We start from the raw sequence: 6,670 nt of genomic DNA on the forward strand, positions 1-6,670 counted from the left end.
TATTCATGAGAGACACAGAGACAGAGGCAGAGACATAGGGAAGAGAGAGAGAGAAGTGGGCTCCCTGCGGGGAGCCCAATGCGGCACACAATCCCAGGACCCCGGGATCAGGCCCTGAGCCAAAGACAGATGCTCAACCACTGAGCCACTGAGGTGCCCTGAGAAGATAGACAGTTTAAACAAATAATTACAATAAAGTATAATGAGTGATACTTTTCAGAAGTGGAAAAAATACATTTAGGCCAGGGGAGTCTGTCCTCTCTGGTTGCTAATGATAATGGAATTATCTTTAGGAAACCTTCTATTCCTCTTTTTTCTATCATTTTTTGAGAAAAAAAAAACTTCAGTTTAAAGGTGAAAATAAAATAGACTCAGAGAAATCAGTTGATTTGTCCAATGTCATACAGCTAGTGAGCGATAGAGCTAGGATTCAAAACCAGATCTGCCATTGCTGTAGTTTTGCATTGGCTATGTGAGGTGACTACAGCCTGTCCTTCTGTCTGATTACAACAGAAAAATATGGAAAAATACAAAAACTGCTATTTGACGACTCTAAAAAGTTAACAGAAGCAGTAAGGTAATGGAAAGGAGTCAAAATGTGGAGGCATGACCTGCATGGGGTGAGTTTCTACTTCCCTGCCATGTATTGCTTTGTATGTAGAATGAGTGCCAGTCACATAGTGGTGTGGTGGTGTTGGAAACTAAAACTCTGATAGAAAGCTTATGAACTTTGTGGCCCAAAAAGCAAAGGATAAGAGTACCATGAGGCTGGCTAGTGTGGGAGGAATAACAGTGGGGGGGGGGGGAAGCTGGAGAAGGGGTCCCTTAACTCTGAATAAGTCTCAGCCAGACTCATGAGCTATGCATGGATAGGGTGGACCCTAATGAGTGGGGCCAAGGCTTTGAGGATTGGAGTGAGATTAGAATCATCCATACAAGTCTCACATCAACCCTGAACAATACCTGCATGGAGACAAGTCCAAATAAGCAGAGCAAATTCCTAAAGAAATAAAATAAGATTTAATATGTGACAACTTTATTGAGGTATACTTTACATACATACAATTAATCTGTTTTAAGTTTATAATTCAATGATTTTTAAAGGAAATTAAGGACCATTTCCATCACCCCAGCAAGATTTCTTGTTTCTGTTTATAGTTCATCTCTGTTCTCAACTCCAGCCCCTGGAAACCACTAATCTGTTTTTTTGTCTCTGTAGATTTGTATTTTCAAGACATTTCATATAAATGGAATCATATAATATGTGGTATTTTGCATCTGGCTTTTCTCACTTAGCATAAGGTTTTTGATGTCCATCAATATTATAGCATATATAAGTATTTTGTTCTTTTCTTAAGGATGAAAAATATTCATTGTATGGCTATTCCACATTCCAAACTAAGATTTGACCTGCCACCCATGTAAGGCAAGACAGAATTTATAATCTAAGCCTAACAGGATGATTACCAGATAAAACAAAAAATTCGGCCTTCTCCAAAAACTCCAGAAGTTTCAGAACCTTGAGTCTAAACAACCTAATAGTCAAAATATCTGAGAGACTATGTATACCAGACATATTAAGAGCCTGGAAAATATGACCAATCCTCAAAGGAAAAGACAATCAGCAGATGCGTACCTTGAGAAAACCCAGATGTTGGAATTAACAGACAAAGTATTTAAAACATCCATTTTACCTATGATCCATGAAGTTGAGGAAAAAACACTTGAAGTGAATGGATATTCTCAGCAGAGAAATAAAAAATATATTAAAAAGAACCATATGGAAAATTTAGAACTAAAAACTACATTTGAAATGAAAAAATTACCATCTGGAGTCAAGAGTAGACTAGAGATGACAGAGGATTGATCCAGTAACTAGAAAATAGGTCAATAAAAGAAATACTGTATGATTTTATTTATTATTTTAAAGATTTTATTTATTTCAGAGAGAGAGAGAGAGCACGCGCGAGAGTGAGTGGGGAGAAGAGCAGAGGGAGAGGGACAAGCCAACTGTGCACAGAGCACAGAGCCTGATGCGAGCCCAAGGAGGGCCTGATCCCAAGATCCCAAGATCACCAGCTGAGGCAAAACCAAGAGACGGATGCTTTACTGACTGAGCGACCCAGGCGCCCATGATTTCATTTATATGTCAAATCTAAAAAAGTCACATTCAGAACCAGAGAGTAGAATAGTGGTTACTAGGCACTGAAGGATGGGGAAGATGGGGAAAGGTTGATCAGAGGGCACAAATTTTCCATCATAAGATGAATAAGTTCTGGGGATCAATTCTATACTATGGAGACTGTAGTTAATAAGACTACATTGTATACTTGAAATTTGCTAAGAGAGTAGATCTTAAGTGTTTCTGCCACTAAAAAAAAAAAGAAGATAACCATGTGAACTGATGGATGTGTTAGTTAGTCTGACTATAGTTATCAATGTATGTAACATCATCATATTACATGCCTTGAATATTTAAGCTTTTTGTTTGCCAGTTATACCTCAGTAACACTGGAAAGAAAATAGGTCAATAAATGTTATCCAATCTGAAGAATACCAAAACAGAGATTTGAAAATTGAACAAAATGAACAGGATTTCAGGGGCTTGAGACAATATCAAAAAGCCTGACATTGATATCATTAGAATTCCAAAAAGAGAGGAGAAATGGGTGCAGAAAAAATATATTTTAAGGAATATTAGATGAAAACTTCTTACATTTGGTGAAACACAAATGTACAGATTCAAGAAGCTTAGTTAACCCAAACAGAATACCTCAGAGAAAAACATGCCTGGCTATACCTAATCAAACTAATGAAAATCAAAGATAATTTTTCCTTTTATTTAAATTCAGTTTGCCAACATATAGTATAGCACCCAGTGCTCATCACATCAATGATAAATTTTTAAAAATCTTTAAAGCAGCCAAGAAAAACGTCATGCATTTGTATACATGGGAACAATGATTCGAACATTTCTGGATTTGTCATCAGAAACCATGGAGGCCAGAAGACAGTGGGACATCTTTAAAGTACTGAAAACAAAGACATTCTCAGAAAAAAGAAAACTAAGTGACTCTGTCAACAGCAGACATATTCTACAAGAAATGCTAAACTGAGTTCTTCAGGATGAAGGAAATGTGCATGAGGGAAAATCTTCATTTCAAGAATGAAGGAAGAGCATCAAAGACGGTGAATAGATGGATAAATATAAAAGATCATTCTCCCCTTAAGTTATTTAAAATATGTACTGCTATTGAAATCAAAGGTGTGACATTGGCTGGTGGAATTTCCAATGTAAATAGATGTCATACATATGAAAAATATAAAGCAGTAAAGGGACCAATATGGCTACATGGTTTCTGTATTTGGATTAAAGTAGTAAAATACTAACTCTAAATAGATTGTGAAAGTTAAGTGTACATATTGTAATTGCTACTGAAATTACTAAAAATATAATTCAAAGAGCAACTGCAAAAATAGCCAATATAGTAATTAAAATTGAATTGTCAAAAAATATCCAGCTAATCCAAAAGAAATCAGGAAGAGGGTTAGAGAAGAAAAAAAAGTGGGCAAGCAGTAACAAATAATGTCATAGCTAAATCAAATCATACCAACAATTACACAGAATGTTAAACATCCAAGCACACACCGATTAAAAGGCTAAAACCGAAGTTAGATAATAAAAAAACAAGACCTAATTACATACTGTCTGTAAGAAATACACTTTAAATATAAAGGCATATATAGGTTAAAAGTAAAATGAGGGTGCCATCTCGCTGTGAGACAGCAGCAGCTGGAGCCACATGGTCTTGTGCTGGGGACCCAGCCAAAACTTGGCGATGGAGCCTCACAGCTGTTCTTCTGGCCCTGCACTTTCAATGGAGGTCCTGTATTGGTAATTGCTGGAGGAGATTTTTCAGTTGTTGCTTCTGACTCTTGACTGAGTGAAGGGTTTTAATTCACACTGGGGACAGTCCCAAGTGATACAAACTCACAGGCCAAACAGTCACTGGATACTGGATACAGAGTTTTTCATGGAGACTGTCTTACCCTGACAAAGATTATTGAAGCAAGACTAAAGATGTATAAGCATTCTAATAACCAGACCATGACTATGGGGGCGATTGCTGCAATGCTGTCTACAATCCTCTATTCAAGGCACTTTTTTTTCCATACTATGTTTACATTACTGGGGGAATGGATGAAGAAGGGAAAGGAGGTATGGACAACTTTGACCCGGTTGGGTCCTACCGGAGAGATTCTTTCAAGGCTGGAGGCTCACCTAGTGCCATGCTACAGCCCCAGCTTGATCACCAAGTTGGTTTTAAGAACATGCAGAATATGGATCACATCCTGCTGTCCTTGGACAGGGCCATGCATCTTGTGAAAGATGCCTTCATTTCTGTGGTGGAGAGGGACAGTTTCACTGGAGCTGCACTCAGATCTTCATCATGACTCAGGAGGGCACCAGGGAGGAGACAGTTCCCTTGAGGAAGGATCAATTTGTGTGTTGTTGTCATTAATCACTTCAAAACTGGTTAATTTTGTATCTTGAACTATTGGACTCATTTCTTTTATTCAAAAGTAAAGCCTGAAGTAATAAAGAAAGTAAAGTGATGGAAAAAAAGATACAATGCAAATAATAATTGAGAGAATGCTGTGGTGGTTGTATTAATGTCAGAAAAAGTAAACTGCAGAGCAATAAATATTACCAGGAATAAAGAAGGAATTAGGTATGAAAGAATCAGTTCATCAAGAAGATGTAACAATCCAAGATACATATGCAGCTAACAACAGATCTTGAAAATATACCTCATAGAAAGTAATACAAATGAAACGGGAAGTAGACAAATCCACAAATGTATATGATGACTTCAATACAGGTATTTCAGTAATTGATAGAAATGTTAGAAAGGAAAGGAATATAAATATAGAAAGCCTAAACAACACTGTCACCAACTTGAATTGATGTTCTTATCAAGTGCACATGGGACATATTCTGAATCATAAACAATCCTTAAAATTGTTAAAGAATTAAAGAATAGAAGACATACAGGTATGTTTGCTGACCATAATGATATTAAACTAGATAGTGATAACAAAGATATAAAATATCTGGAAACTCCTCAAATATTTGGAAAACTTTACATAATAACCAATGAATTAAAGGGAAAGACCCAACAGAAATTAGAACATATTTTGACCTAAATTAATTTTTTAAAAGATTTTATTTATTTATTTATGAGAGACACACAGGGAGAGGCAGAGACACAGGCAGAGGGAGAAGAAAGCTCCCTATAGGGAGCCCGATGCAGGACTTAATCCCAGGACTCTGGGATCATGCCCTGACCCAAAGGCAGATGCTCAACCTTTGAGCCACTCAGGTGTCCCAACCTAAATTAAATTTAAATTGTAACATTTGTGCAATTCATCTAATGTAGTTATTCAAGGGAAGTATGCAGCACTAAATGCATCTTTTAGAAAAGAAAAAGGTTTCCCAGTAAGGCATCCACCTTTCAGAAATTGGTAAAGCAAATTAAATTCAAAGAAAACAGAAAGAAGGAAATGGTAAAGATAAGAGGAGAAATCAATGAAAGTGAAAACAAAAACAATAGAGAAAATCAATGAAACTAAAAGCTGTATTTCAGTAACTGATGAATCTGTAGCAACACTAACAAAAAATCGAGTGAAGACAGATTGCCAACATCAAGAATGAAAAAGAGGATATCGCTACAGAACATACAGGCATAAAAGGATATTAAGGGAATAGTAAAGACAATTATAAATTATAAATTTATAAATTATAAATCTAAAACTTTAATTGAACCAATTCTTAAAAGACACAAACTACTAATGTTCACTCAAGAGGAAATAAGTAACTAGATAGTTCTATATCTATTAAAGAATTTGAATTCATAGTTAAACTTGCTAAAAGAAGACTCTAGGTCCAGATGGCTCCACTGGAGGATCCTATCAATCATTTAAGAAAGGACTGGTGCTAAATCTATAAAATCTCTTACAGGAAAAACATGTCAATGTCACCCGGATATCGAATCAGAAAAAAAAATTTAAAAATTAGAAGTCCAGGGTCCATCACATAGTTGCAAAACCCTAAACAAAATATTAGCAAATAAAAGTCAACAATATATGAAAATGATAATACATCAGATGCAAATAAAATTTATCTCAGGATTATAGGGATTATTTGTCACTGAAAATCAATAAATTTAATTCACCATAATAACAGATTAAAGAGGAAAAAATATACAATCATATCAAAAAAGGTAGGAAGAAGAATTTGACAAAATTCAACATAAATTCATGATTTTAATAATTATCCGCAAACAAGGAATCAGAGGGAAATTTACTCAACCTAATAAGGAGACTTTATTTACAAAACAAAACAAAACAAAACACCTAGAAACAAAACAAGGAAACAATTTCTCAAGTAATCACATACTTAATGGCGTGAATGTGAATATTTTTTACTTAAGATGTGGAATCAGGGAATAGTGTCCACTTGAACATCTTATTTAACTTTATACTTGATGTTCTTTTGAGTGAAATGAGGCAAGAAAAAGAAATAAAATATATACAAATTGGAAAGGAAGAATGAAAATCTGCCTTTATCCATGGATGCCATGATTTTCTAAATAGAAAATACACCAAG

At 35.4% G+C, this 6,670-nt stretch overlaps 1 pseudogene; it reads left to right on the plus strand.

The window, feature by feature from the left end:
- Window positions 1–596: 596 nt before the first annotated feature.
- Window positions 597–4,523, plus strand: LOC121482620 (annotated as a pseudogene).
- The last annotated feature ends 2,147 nt before the right edge of the window (window positions 4,524–6,670 follow it).

The sequence above is a fragment of the Vulpes lagopus genome, chromosome X, assembly GCF_018345385.1.
Source record: "Vulpes lagopus strain Blue_001 chromosome X, ASM1834538v1, whole genome shotgun sequence".
NCBI lineage: Eukaryota > Metazoa > Chordata > Mammalia > Carnivora > Canidae > Vulpes > Vulpes lagopus.